We start from the raw sequence: 15,594 nt of genomic DNA, 5'->3' as shown, positions 1-15,594 counted from the left end.
ACATGAAATCAGGATTATCAGACTGCATAATCTTAGTTTTTCCAAATTCTAATTGTATTGATTAGACAGCAGAGGGCACAATAACGTAAAACTGTGAGAATACACATGACTTCACCGTAGGGCAAAGTAACACAGCTCTAATGCTGCTTTTAAAAAAGTCTAAAATGGGAAAAAGCGGCTGCACGGTGGTGTAAGTGATCAGCACCATCACCTCACAGCAAGAAGGTTCTAGGTTTGGCAGGGGCCTTTCTGTTGCCCCTTTTCCACCAAAGCAGTTCCAGGGCTGGTTCGGGGCCAGTGCTTAGTTTGGAACCGGGTTTTCACTGACAAAGAACTGGCTCTGGGGCCAGAAAAACCGGTTCCAGGCTAGCACCAACTCTCTGCTGGGCCAGAGGAAAGAACCGCTTACGTCAGCGGGGGGGCGGAGTTGTTAAGACCAACAACAAGACCGCGAAAGATCGCCATTTTTAAGCGACGAGAAGCAGCAGCTGTACAAACGCGAAGTCATCCATTATTATTGTTGCTGCTGCTGCTTCTTCCATGTTGTTTTTGCTTCGATATTTGCGCCAAGGTTTATGTAAACGTAGCGCCGTAACTTCCGTATACAGCGACGTAATGACATGGCTCCGCTTAGCACCGCGAGCGATGGAAAAGTAAACTGGTTCTCAGCTGGCTCGCAAGTTGAACAAGTTGTGAACCAGCACCGGCTCTGAACCAGCCCTGGAACTGATTTGGTGGAAAAGGGGTATGTGTAGAGTTTGCATGTTGTCCCCATGTCTGCGTGGGTTTCCTCCGGGTGCTCCAATTTCCCCCCCACAGTCCAAAGACATGCAGGTTAGGCTAACTGGTGGCTCTAAATTGTCCAGAGGTGTGAGTGTGAATGGTTGAGAGGAGAAAACTTCTATAATAATCCAGTAGAAGGCAACAGAAAACCACTACCATAATGTTCCCTGGACACTTTGACGGCTGAAGCCGTCAGAGCAGCCAATCACTGTAGCAATATGCTAAAACGGACGGATGGATGGATGGATGGATGGATGGATGGATGGATGGATGGATGGATGACAAGTTGATTCAACAAGAAATCAGAGCTCTAGTTTACAGACTGCTGAAAGCTAAAGAAAAAGAGAAGAAAATGGAGGTAGTAAAAAGTGTTCATAAAAAAAGTTTACCAAGAAAAGGCCCACTTGTTTTTAACTTTTCATTTTTACTAAAAGGAATATTTTAAATTAATAGGCTATTATTTTTAGTCCAAATTTTACAAATGTGGGTAAATAATTATTGTTGGTAATTAAGAAAATGATTTTTTTTTTAATTTAACAAAAGGAATATTTAAAGTTGATGGGCAGCATGGTGGTGTAGTGGTTAGCACTGTCGCCTCACAGCAAGAAGGTTCTGGGTTCAAGCCCAGCGGCCGACGGGGGCTTTTCTGTGTGGGGTTTGCATGTTCTCCCCGTGTCTGCATGGGTTTCCTCCAGGTGCTCTGGTTTCCCCTACAGTCCAAAGACATGCAGTTTGGTTAACTGGCTACTCTAAACTATCCATAGGTGTGAATGTTTCCCAAACCCAAAAATGGGAGGGTTGTGGCAGGAAGGGCATCCGGCATAAAATTATACTCCAATTAATAGGTCATGTGGTTCAATAGGGTCCACGTGAACCCTGACCTGGCAACAGTGTTGGACAAGGAAGAAGAATAATTCAAAGTTGATAAAGAACAGAAAGCAAGATGTTGCATTTTTCTGGTCATAAATTTTTCATTTAATACTTTTTTCTTCCTCCAAAAATATCTTGGGAAAATTGAATCATGAACTGGATCGAATCATGAATCGTTACATGCCTAGCAGAAACATGAAGGAAATTATATTTAAAAAAAAAAAAATCAGGAAGTGTAGAATAAGGAGCAGTTGCAAGGCTACTAGAAAGAAAAGCAAATGTAGTGATTTTTTATTACTCGGCAGAAAGAAAGCAGGGACATTACTGTCAGCAATGAAGCCAACAGAAAGAGACCGATACAGAAAGTTAAATCTCCACAGTAGCCCATCTCATAAAAAAACCCCACCATAACACTGTTACAACTCCAGAGCTGAATTGTTGCATGAGAACATTAAAGAGGGGAGAAAGCGAGAGCTCTCAGAGAAAAAAAAAAAAGCTCTATTCAGCCTTAATGCTCCTTCACGACTAAACATAGCCAATGCCTTGAAGAGGGGGGGAAAAAAAAAAAGTCAACTGAGACAAAACTTGACCTCGAAACAACAGAGCAAGACAAAAGGAAAACAACTGCGGAAGAGCGTCCTGGGGGAAGCATGGGGCCGAAGCAGCTGCCCGGATGAACACACTGAGGCAGAAAAGGAGTGGCTGAGTAAACACTTCGAAAGCCGTTTTTTTCCCCTGAAAAGCAGACTGGAATGTAACTAATGGGAGGGCTGGAGAGGCTAGAGAGTCTGCAGGGTGGTTGAGGGTTACTCGGCCATTTTCTTCACTGGCTATTTCCAAACGTTTGGATCCACGGACCTCGTTATGACTTCAAGTCCATCTGCCGGTGGTGTATGCTTGGTGCTTTGGATAGCCAACCCTCATTCCCAAGTCACCGTCTACATGGTGATGGCTCATGTTACCCATCCCATGAGGAACGAGATGACTGGAGATCAGTGCCGTGTTCTCAAGCTGTTCCTGTTGACGTGTTTCTCCACAGTTTTCACTCACGGCTCTGAGGGACAACTTGAACTATTGATTGCAGTGTTAATACGGTTGGTTACTCGATTTATCCTCTGGTGGTAAACAAGAGGCCACAAAACATGGCCCATTACATCCTTCTTGTCACTTGACACATGAATATCAGCTTCTTCTTGAACAACGCACACTTTTTTTCCCCCTGGCTGATCAAAAATTCAAGTCACTTCCACTTCCTACAAGCATGAGAGCTATATTATATTACATTAAACCGCATTGACAGAAGTATAATATGCTTCCCAGTAAACTGCAGTGAAATCTCTTTCATATGCATGTTCCTCTGCAACATTCTGCAACACAAGTGTGTGTGTGTGTGTGTGTGTGTGTGTGGGGGAGTTTTACTGCCATGCCAGTTGCATGCACCCCTCTGTTCTACAACAATGGTCCTCTTATTGGGCCATCAAGATTTGGTCCGATGCCTACAGTACAGCATTTGCAGTCAAATAACTAATTTTTCACACATGTCCAACTATTAATGTAGTTTACCCCAAGGGTAAACAAGCGTTCGTTTTTAGAGCTCTTTGCACATTTGTGCTTGAATTTAACACTAATTAACTGCGAAGAGTGCAAGCCAGAGACCAAAAAAAAAAAAAAGCCCAGAAGGATTAGTGTGGCAGTTGACTGGGACAAGAACTTGTGTGAGCAGAAGCTAATCATTTTACCAGGACTGTGGATGACATCCTAATGACCGTCTAATCTATTACACACAGCCACCTTTTAAATGCAACGAATTTACAACATTAGTACACTGGAGCAATAATTAAAAAAAATGTTAAAATGTTGAGAGGAGAAAGAACACAAGAAATACCTAGAAATTGGTGTTATTCAGAAATAAGGGAAGTGATGGCCAGTAAGGGTGGTGGATGATATAACAAATATTCCAAAATTTTATGGATATCGTAAATCATGGCAAAAGTAAAATATCGTTATACATATATCCTGGATTGGGCGGCATGGTGGTGTAGTGCTTAGCGCTGTCGCCTCACAACAAGAAGGACCGGGTTCGAGCCCCGTGGCCGGCGAGGGCCTATCTGTGCGGAGTTTGCATGTTCTCCTCGTGGATTTCCTCCGGGTGCTCCGGTTTCCCCCACAGTCCAAAGACATGCAGGTTAGGTTAACTGGTGACTCTAAATTGACCGTAGGTGTGAATGTGAGTGTGAATGGTTGTCTGTGTCTATGGTGGTGTTTACATTAGACCGCATCAGCGGATCATCAGATTAACGTTTTTAAAACGATTCGCGTGCACGCAGCAACGCCAATACACGGATACGCTAATCACATGACTAATTAGACGACACGCAAGTTGAAATGTGTCAGTGCGGCTCAGCGCTTCCTCCTCAGCGGCTGCGCTCCAAATCACTCCGCCCTGAACAGCGAGTGCCCTCTGGAGGGTGCGCACTCCGGCCCTGCGCAGCTCACAGAGCGCGCGAGTGAAGCGCACGAGCAGTGATTCGGGACTGAGCCGCTGTGTGTGTGATCCCAGTGCATATCGGGCATGCGCAAGTCACTCATCACTTGCAAGTGGAAGGATGGCAAGCCTAAAGACAATCATAACTACACAATGGGCAGTATTTGCATCTTACCATGAACAACATTAAGAATGACAAAGCAAAGCATTATATTCATACTTTTATACTCTTTAATGAAAAACAAAAAGGTGGTACAAGGCGGAAACAATAGCAGGAAGTGAAGTCCGCACCGTTTTTCAGCAGTCGCGTCACATGACCAACGTGGCATGAACAACGCCAGCGAATCAGGAAGGTGGATGTCACAGTGACGTTGTCCAATGACGACGTCAGCTAGAGCTCAGCACTGCGTTTCCTCGTATCTCAATGTTTACACAGCACCGGATCAGATACGAACTGGGTTGAATGCGTGGGCCCTGGCGGATTCAAGTTGTTCCGCCTGTGGAGTCGTTTCCCAGCGTTTTAATGTGAACGGACAGTGCATCCGCGACGAAAACGAGACGGATACGGTCTAATGTAAACACCACCTAAGTGTCAGCCCTGTAATGACCTGGCGACTTGTCCAGGGTGTACCCCGCCTTTCGCCCGTAGTCAGCTGGGATAGGATCCAGCTTGCCTGCGACCCTGTAGAACAGGATAAAGCGGCTAGAGATCATGAGATGAGACGAGATATCCTGGATTGTAGAAAACCATTCAAGAATCACATACACCCACAAGCCACTTTAATAGCAACTTGTTCTTGAGTCTAAAATTCCGGTTCTTGGCTGGCAGGAGCGGAACCCAATGTGGTCTTCTGCTGTTGCATGCCGAGATGCTTTTCTGCTCACCACGGTTGTAAAGAGTTGCTATGAGTTACTATATCCTTCCTGGTAGCCCGAACCAATCTGGCCATTTTCCTCTGACCGCTCTTATCAACAAGGTGTTTGTTTCCACCCACTCAATGTTTTTCGCACCATTCTGTGTAAACTCTAGAGACTGTTGTGCGTGAAAACCCCAGGAGATCAACAGTTTCTGAAATACTCAAACCAGTGTATCTGGCATAAAACACCCATACCATAGTGAAAGTCACACTTTGAGATCACAATTTTTCCCATTCTGATGTCTGAAGTGAACATTAACCGAAGCTCTTGATCTGCAGCTGTATGATTTGATGCGTTGTGCTGCCGTCAAGGGATCAGCTGATTAGACAACTGCATAAAACAGGTGGTGTATGGGTGTTCCTAATAAAGTGGCCAGTGAGTGTGTATGGATATGATATTTTTGTCCTATCGTATATGAGGGGCAATGAAAGTTCCAGGACTGTTCCTTTTGCGAATAAACAGGAAAAACACGACCAATGCAGAGAGAAGTCATAAATGACAAATACAACTGAATCATAAACGAAATAGATTTGTTGGAATGCGGGTGTCTTATGTTACAACCTGTACAAAATATGAACGAGTACATGCCATAATACACCGTCTGAAGGAGCTCAGACTTTACAGGTACGGAGCTCAGATATTACTGGTAATGGTAGCATCAGATTCCGAAAGGAATTAAACACAATAACGAAAACACTTCTTTGGAATCATAAAAGCACAAAGCAAAAGTCACTTCCTCTTTCACTTTTACAAACTCATGCATTTACTTTATCCAGATAATTTTCCCCCTGCGTTCCTGGAACATGTGATGACTGTTTATTTTCCCCCCCATGAACAGGGTCAGTCTCATATGTACATGTGGATGTGTTCAGGGTATTTACTGAAGGCCCCTCCACAAGACATATTGTTTTAACTAGTAATCTGGGTCTGATTATTCAGAGACCTGCATGTTTGCTTTTCACATGTAATCTCTAGCTTGCCTCGTCCTGCTGCTAACTAAACAGAAACAGGGGGAGGTAGGGGACCCCTGTACCAGCCGCCAGGGCCTAATGGACATGGACATATCCGGACCTTTGTTGCCATCATCCAGGCATGAGTGTTTCAGCTAACCCAGGCTTTAAAGAGCAGCTTTCTGGTGACCGTGAAGAGGCCTTGACTGGTTAGACAAAATAGGCCAAATCTCAGGAGACCTCCACCCGACAGAATGAGGGCAAATATCTTTACACACCAATACCAGCTATATTTACAGGCGAGATGGCATGCTCAGGGCGATTCCCAGATTTTTTTGGTTCTTTACATACATACTAGGATTCTATTTTTTTCCAGCATGTGCCACGAATGACACTACAAAACGCTAAACGAGTCTAAACCAGATGGAGACATGAAAAGTCTCCCATGACAAAAATCACAATATAGCATTCTAAATGAAGTAGTAGGTAAAGTGCACAAACTTAAAAAAAAAAATTAAGATATAAATTAAAATAGCATTGCAATCAACTAAGCAATATTTCTAGATGAGGTTTTGTTTTGGTGAAATATTTACGGTAAGTATGCGTTTATAAACCCTTAAAAGGTAGACAGCCTTTCAGATTTTTCAAATGTAGGTCATAAAAAGAATTTTCCCCGACACTCAATTATTTTTGTTTAGTGGACCGAAAGCTACCGAATTCGAATCACAGGCTTCAAATTTTATTAGGTTTTTTAATAGAACAATTAATGAATTTAGGGCCACGTGGCCCTAAATTCTCCAGTATTTTTTCCTGCTTCATCCATGACCCAGTTCAAGATACTACGTCGTGCATCACGTGGTGGGCTTTCCCCATTCACGCAAGGCCTTGTGGGATACAAATTTGAAACAGGGGAGGAAAATGGAGGACAAGAAAGTGTATGAATGAAACGTGAAAGAGTGACTACAGTAACGGAAAGTGAAAATAAAAGACGTTATGTTGTGAAGGAACGGAAACGTAGGACCAAACTAAAATATCGACGGTCAGCGACCACCTCGGTGTGATCAGCTATTCATTTAGCGACAGAATGATGTAACGGTCAATGCACGGTCAAGATAAACTTGTGCGTGTGCACACGAACTTCCGCTGTCTGCTTGACCACACGAAGCGAGCGATTTCATGCACATTATTCGCTTGAGAATCCCCTCAAATTAAATAACTTCCCAGCCACAGAATGGCCTGATATTCTGTAAGATATTACAGAAATAAACGTCACAATGACCAAATTTCAGAGGGAACTAACTTTCACCGATTTTATGAAATCGAAAGGCCGTCTCACTTTAAACATATTTCTAAACCCTTAAAATGTACACAGAGATTGTATTAGGGATGGGTGATAAATTCGATTCAAATGTATTTATTTCATCGGATAAAAGTACATATCAGATGTTATAATTTTAGATTTAAAAAGCAAAAAAAGCATTAGTTTCAATATTTACAATTATGAAAAACACTCCAAAATCTATAATAATAATAATAATAATAATAAACTAGTGCGGGCGGCACGGTGGTGTAGTGGTTAGCGCTGTCGCCTCACAGCAAGAAGGTCCTGGGTTCGAGCCCCGGGGCCGGCGAGGGCCTTTCTGTGTGGAGTTTGCATGTTCTCCCCGTGTCCGCGTGGGTATCCTCCGGGTGCTCCGGTTTCCCCCACAGTCCAAAGACATGCAGGTTAGGTTAACTGGTGACTCTAAATTGACCGTAGGTGTGAATGGAAGTGTGAATGGTTGTCTGTGTCTATGTGTCAGCCCTGTGATGACCTGGCGACTTGTCCAGGGTGTACCCCGCCTTTCGCCCGTAGTCAGCTGGGATAGGCTCCAGCTTGCCTGCGACCCTGTAGAAGGATAAAGCGGCTAGAGATAATGAGATGAGATAAACTAGTGCATCTCAAAAAATTAGAATATTGTGAAAAAGTTCAATATTTTCCATCAGTTATTTAAGAAAGTGAAAATGTTATATTATAGACTCATTACACAAACTAAAATGTTTCAAGCATTTTTCTATTTTAATCAGTATGGCATACAGTACAAAAGCATAAAAAAAAAAACACCATCTCAAAATATTAGAATATTTCATTTTGAGTTTGAGTAAAACAGTATAAACACAGTGTATCTCTTGATCTAGTTCAGTACACACAACCACAATCATGGGGAAGACTGCTGACTTGACTGTTGTCCAGAAGATGATCACTGATGCCCTCCACAAGGAGGGTAAGACACAAAAGGTCATTACTGAAAAGGGTAGCTGGAAAAGGTGCGCAAGCAACAGGGATGGCCGAAGTCTTGAGAGGATCGTCAAGAAAAGTTGATTCAAGAACTTGGGAGAGCTTCACAAGGAGTGGACTGAGGTGGGGTTTACATTAGACCGTATCAGCGGATCATCAGATTAACGTTTTTAAAACGATTAGCATGCACACAGCAACGCCAATACACGATTCGCGTGCACACAGCAACACCAATACACGGATACGCTCGGCTCCGCAGGCATCCTGCGCTCCAAATCACTCCGCCCTGAACAGCGAGTGCCCTCTGGAGGGTGCGCACTCCGGCCCTGCGCAGCTCACAGAGCGCGCGAGTGAAGTGCACGAGCAGTGATTCGGGACTGAGCCGCTGTGTGTGAGATCCTAGTGCATATCGGGCATGTGCGTCACTTACCACTTGCAAGTGGAAGGATGGCAAGCCTAAAGACAATCATAACTACACAATGGGCAGTATTTGCATCAGTATTTGCAGTATTTTCATACTTTTATACTCTTTAATGAAAGGTGATACAAGGCGGAAGTCCGCGCCGTTTTTCAGCAGTCGCGTCACATGACCAACGCCAGCGAATCAGGAAGGTGGATGTCACAGTGACGTTGTCCAATGACGACGCCAGCTAGAGCTCAGTACAGCGTATCCGCGTATTCTCAATGTTTACACAGCACCGGACCAGACACGATCTGGATTGAATACGTGGACCCTGGCGGATTCCCGTTTCCCGGCGTTTCCAGGCGTTTTAATGTAAACAGACAGTGCATCCGCGAAGAAAACGAGACAGATACGGTCTAATGTAAACTTGGCCTGAGGCTGGTGTCAGTGTATCAAGACCCATCACGAACAGGCATCTTCAAGAAAGGGGATACAACTTTTGCATTCCTAATATCAGGCTACTCCTGAGCCAGAGACAATGTCAGAAGTGTCTTATCTGGGCTAAGGAGAGAAAGAAATGGACTGTTGCTCAGTGGTCCAAAGTTCTCTTTTCAGATGAAAGTACATTTTGCATTTAATTTGGAAATCATGGTTCTAGAGTCTGGAGGAAGAGTGGAGAGGCACAGAATCCAAGGTGTTTGAAGCCCAGTGTGAAGTTTCCACAGTCTGTGATGATTTGGGATGCCATGTCATCTGCTGGTGTTGGTCCACTGTATTTTATCAAGTCCAAAGTCAACACAGCCATCTACCAGGAGATTTTAGAGCACTTCAAGCTTCCATCTGCTGACGAGCTTTTTGGAGATGCTGATTTCCTTTTCCAGCAGGACTTAGCACCTACCCACAGTGCCAAAACTACTACCAAATGGCTTGCTGACCATGATATTACTGTGTTTGATTGGCCAGCCAACTTGCCTGACCTGAACCCCATAGAGAATCTATGGGGTACTGTCAAGAGGAAGATGAGAAACACCCGACCCAAAAATACAGATACGCTGAAGGCCACTATCAAAAGCAATCTGGGCTTCAATAACACCTCAGCAGTGCCACAGACTGATCACCTCCATGCCACACTGTATTGATACAGTAGGTAATTCATGGTAAAGGAGCCCCAACCAAGTACTGAGTGTATAAATGAATATACTTTTCAGAAGTTGGACATTTCTGTATTGTAAATCCTTTTTTTGATTGATCTTAGGGAATATTCTAATAATTTGAGATACTGGATTTCTGATTTTCATGAGCTATAAGTCATAATCATCAAAATTAAAACAAAAAAGGCTTTAAATATTTCACTTCACATGTAATGAATATAGAATATATGAAAGTTTACCTTTTTGAATTAAATTATGAAAAAAAGCAACTTTTTCATGGTATTCTAATTTTTTGAGATGCACTAGTAAATAAATAAAAATTGCATTTAAACAGTAACCCATTAAAATAAATAAATAAATAAATAAATAAATAATAAAAAAACCCTGTGCTTAAAACATTCAGTGTTTATCTTAGGTCTTATACAGGTTTTATTTCTGAGGCAAAACTTTAAAAAAAATTTCTAAAATTGCCAGTTTCTCAGATATAGGTAGACAGTGATCTCATTTTTTTAAATAAACTTACAGACTGGAAGCAGCTAATTTGATAAGATTTTGTAGTTAAAATTGCAAAATATTAATAGATTTAAATATTTTATATATATATATATATATATATATATATATATATATATATATATATATATATATATATATATATATTTTTTTTTTTTTTTTTTCTCCTTAATATTTTCTGCTTAAATAAATAAAAAGTAGGTGTTTAACAGTTTATGTTGCACCATTTACAGATTTCTGCAACACAGTTTTGGTACAAGATTTTTTATACGGAGTATTTTCTGGGGCCTGAAATGACCCAAATTACCATAAATTCCAACTTCAAATTACATACAAATCAGTCCAAATAATTTTAGCCCATGTGCAAGCGGGTGGAGAGAGACAAGTTTCTGAACCTCATGCCAAACATTCAGTTTCTGAACATTCTTGTCCTTGCCTACTTAGCAACCAAATACTTCAGACAACAGCAACCATAAACAGCTCATGATACACATTAGCATGTAGCCTTCACAAAAATAAACACCACTTCACATGCAACTGCACAACTCCTACTCCCATTAACTTGAACTGGAACCCAACAGGCTTAAAAACTGCAGGTATCTAGAAACATCACCGCCACAACAAACTCCAAGGAGTTAGCGGGACTCTTCAGATCTTCGGCCAATAGTTGCTCTATACAATCCTCGCTAATTAGCAAAGTCAAAGTGTCGCATGTCAAACACGGCCATTAGTATTGGTCCCAGCACGTTTAAGAGAACTCAGTCCTGTGTTTGTTCCCCTGCCAGGGTGAATCTGCCTTCATTAGTTTCCAGCAAATCCCTTCAGAAGACTCCATAAAGCCCCGTCCATTCGACTTACCGTATGACTTTCACAAGTAGAGGCTTCCCGAGGGAAAAGCAGTGACCTGTGACAGGTTGAAGCGCCAGGTTTAAGACAGCAGCCATTCATCCCATGTCCTAGCTCAGCAGCAGTAAAGTCGGTGGTGTTCCAGATGTAAAGCCGCAGCTAATTTGGTCAGTTTTATAGAGTCAAGCCTGTCAAACCCCTTAGCATGCGGATAGTGAGTCACACTCCGTCTTTACACATGACAAGCGCACAAGATGTAAAGAAGTAGTCAGAAATAAACCCAATTCATGCAAAATATTAACTACCATCTATTTACGATCTTTAATTGATTAAAAAGATCGCCTTTCAAAAAAGTCCAAATGTGATGGCTGGCTGTGATTATTAGATATGAAAACTTTAAAAATATAATATCCCTTGCTTGACACTGGAACTGCTCAGCTTGAGCAACGCACTAGATCACAAGGTCTCATTGATGGCATAATCGGAATGATGTGGGGGAACTATTACACGCCCACACACTTAAAGACAAATAGGCAGCTGCATTCAGGATCTCTAATGATTTTTCCATAAAGTCCTACCGGGGTCAGGTCACGTTTCCTCTGAAGACCAAACATGGTCAACCAGACAAATCAAACTCCCCACCCCAGCCCCCATGAGGCTGACTTCCTAGTTTTTGAGAACCTGCACCCCACCCACCCCATTAAAACTTTTATTTCAAATGAATTCAAAACATTCTCCATTTACAGTGACAGAAAGCAATCTTTCTTTTCAAGCCAGAAACCCAAATCGAGACAAGATCACAAAGTGAGGGTTGGGGCGGGAATCCTAGGAGGTTGGTTAAAACACCTGCACAACTGTCAATCATTCCAGATTCATACATCCATTGGCTCATCTGCCATTGGATTAAAAATCAGGGTTCCCGCTGGCGCTCATCATCAACGAACATAATCCATCAGTGACGAAGAGAAAATTACTAGCAGTCATCAGTGATGAACGTATCAGTCATTATCATGCATCATCTTTTACATTACAGAAATCCCTCCACAAATCCCTACGCTTGCAGAAATCCAACCGCAGTGGAGAGACGGCAGGAATCCAGAGTGTAAACAATGAGCACGTACTTGTGACCAATAAAAATTGCCTACTAATGACCAAATGAGCACAAAGCTTTTCACCAATCGCAATGCGTCTTAGTTGGCCTGGTGTGGCAGTGTAATTATCTCTGCGTGAAGCAAACAATGGGGCAGTCTAAGCTGGTGACGTTTTTTTAGGCGGTCTTCGTCAAGCACTGAAGATGATTTAAGGGCTGAAACAGGCACGGGGGAGGCACACTCAGAGCCCTACCGTCCCCGAGCACATCACACAGTGTCAGTAATACAGGGGTTGGTAAAAAACGCCAAAGTGCTGTCAGCCACGGTAAGCGACTGAAGGGAGCTATGTTTCGGGCATCACAGTGTTGAGTTCCCGTGGCGAATGTATGATGTAAAACACGGTGTCATTCTGTGTTCGGTTTGTAAATTGACAGGAAACTTGGATTCCTTCACTGTTGGTTGGTCCAATGTACAATTCGCACGGGATAAGTATTACCTATGGACCTCTGGTAATTCGCAATTACCCCCGCACCTCTGTGTTATTGTGTGGCGCATTCGGACGGGATAAGCAAAAGTCTGTAATTCACTGAATTTACAGACATTGTGACCGGATTGTGACAATCAATACAGTTGTAGCATGTTGGAAGTGCCAACATATTACTGTAGTACATTAATGGTGCATTAATAAGGTAGGATGAAAACACAGTAGGCATAAGAATAGCACTGTATCCAAATTAAGAGAGGGGAAACGCATATGATAGGGATGCAGTATGTTTGCTCCACGCTCTCAAAATGAGAAGGCGGGGTCACTGCAAATGAAAACAGTCTCGAGATGACAATGTAAGTGAACAGGCAGTTTATGGCGCTGTTTACACATAGCCGGGTATTTTGCTAAACGAACATTTGTCTTCCCTCCGTTAACCAAAATATCTTCGTATTGCTGTGTCATGGGGGTTAGCGTGGCTCCTTACCATATGCTGCCACACAAGCCATCCAGTTGAAGATTCTTTGTGCTTTCTTCTTGGAGTTCTTCTTGGAGCTGTTTCTGCTTATCTGGTTCAAATACGGGATAGGCCTACTACCACTCGCCCCTGAAATGCTGTTTATCAAAATTTCACCCGTATCCTCCATTATTCACTCCAGAAAAGTACAAGAGACGCGCGTTTAATAATTACAAACACAGACATGCGCATTCACACGGGACTTGTATTACCACTGGACGTCTGTGTTTTGCCGAAACACAGTAGGTAATTCGCGGCGGAATTATTACTTGGCAAATTACGGACATGGCGCATTCGCACGGGACTAAGAACTCAGACATTCTCTGTAATTATTCCCAATTACCAGAGGTCCACAGGTAATTCTTATCCCATGTGACTAGGGCTCAAGATCCTTCTTGACTCCGTTCAATTGTAAATCAAGCTTTGCAGTGAAGTAAAAAGACTAAAGGGAGTCCTAAAACTGGACTTCTATGCCTAACAGAAATGTGGCAGAGCCAACAGGATTTTATTAGCTTCAACCAAGCTACCCCACCTGGATACACCTACACTTACAAGCCCCGCGGCCATGGCCGCGGTGGTGGACTTGCCATCATACACCATTCTGATTTCGTGGTCAAAGAACATCCTGTCAGTGTATCATCCTTTGAATGTCTACATCTTACTGTGAATGGTGCTGCACAGCTGCAATTGGTCCTCATATACCGACCACCTAAAGCCTTCGCCAGCTTCCTCCCTGAGCTGCTTGCTGCTGTCTGCCCCCTGTCCCCATCAACCATCCTACTGGGTGACTTCAATTCATGTGGACAATAGCAGCTGCTCTTTTGCAGCCGACTTTCTGTCACTCCTGGACTGTTTCAACATCACTCAGCATGTGCATGGCCCCACCCACAGCAAAGGACACACCCTCGATCTGGTATGTAGTACCGGCTCACCTCCATTACATCTGGAATGCAATGACTTGGCCATATCAGACCATTATGCCATTCTGTTCTCGATCCCTGTACCCCTCCGCAGACAATGCTGTATGCGGACAATCACTTTTCGCAATATCAAGAATGTGTCTCTGCCTCTGCTATCCCAAACTCTAGTGACCCATCTTGCAGCCCCTGACTCTGACTCTGCCCTCCCAGTGGATACCCTGGTGGAACATTATAACACCGCACTCTCCACCAGCCTGGATGCTGTGGCCCCAACCATCACCTGATCTGCCTCTTTCTCCCGACCTGCTCCCTGGTTTACATCTGAGCTTTGCCTCATGAAGTAAACTGGGCGTCGGCTCGAGCGACGGCATAAAACATCTGGCCTCATTGTCCACCTGGAGGCTTACAGGGACCATGTCAGGAGCTACAAGCAGGCCCTCACCACTGCCAAAACTCGCTACTTCTCCACTTTCATAAATAACCAGCAACATCATCCCAGGATGCTTTTTTCAACAATCAACCGCCTTCTCCACCCTCCTTATACACCCCAACCATCCGACGCTGCTGACCTGTGCTCCAGGTTTCAAGACTTTTTCATATCCAAAGTCAACACCATCCACCAGCAGCTACTTTCCACACCTCCAACCACAACTCAACAACATGATGACGAGCCACCTGGCACTCTCCAGCTATGGCAGGACATCTCCATCCCTGCTGCCTGTCCACCGCAGCACCGCCTCTCCTGCTTCACTTTACTGGACCATGCCCAGGTCCTCGACCTGGTGACTAAAGCCAAGCCATCATCCTGTCTGCTGGACCCCATGCCTACCATCTTGGTCAAATCATGTCTTCCTACCCTCTGCCATACCATGATGACTATCATCAACACATCTCTGGAGTCTGGTGTTGTGCCCACCAGCTTCAAAACCGCTGCGGTCATCCCCACTTTGAAAAAGCTTGGTCTGGACCCTGACGACCCAAACAACTACCGTCCTATCTCCAACCTTCCTTTCCTTAGTAAAATCTTGGAAAGAGAAGTGGTGGCCCAACTCCAGCAGCACATGTCCCACCATGAGCTCTTTGAACCTTTACAATCTGGCTTCAGAGTGCACCACAGTACAGAGACTGATCTTGTCAAAATCACCAACGACCTTCTCACTGCTGTAGATAATGGCTATATCACCATCCTCATCCTCCTGGACCTCTCAGCAGCTTTTGACACAGTCTCTCACTCCATCCTCTTGCAGCGGCTCTCTGAGTTCACTGGACTATCAGGCACAGCACTTCTCTGGTTTCACTCATACCTATCCAACCGGCAACAATTCATCACACTCAAAGACTCCCGTTCTACCACAGCAACCATCAGCCACGGCGTTCCGCAAGGT

At 43.7% G+C, this 15,594-nt stretch overlaps 1 protein-coding gene across 1 annotated transcript in view; it reads right to left on the bottom strand.

Moving 5' to 3' along the window:
• map3k1 (mitogen-activated protein kinase kinase kinase 1, E3 ubiquitin protein ligase) overlaps positions 1-15,594 on the bottom strand; it is an 81,328-nt gene that overhangs the window by 56,640 nt on the left and 9,094 nt on the right. The gene's annotated exons all lie outside the window — the stretch shown is intronic.

The sequence above is a fragment of the Neoarius graeffei genome, chromosome 25 (assembly GCF_027579695.1).
Source record: "Neoarius graeffei isolate fNeoGra1 chromosome 25, fNeoGra1.pri, whole genome shotgun sequence".
In the NCBI taxonomy this organism is placed as follows: domain Eukaryota; kingdom Metazoa; phylum Chordata; class Actinopteri; order Siluriformes; family Ariidae; genus Neoarius; species Neoarius graeffei.
This window is presented reverse-complemented; position numbering and strand designations above follow the sequence as displayed.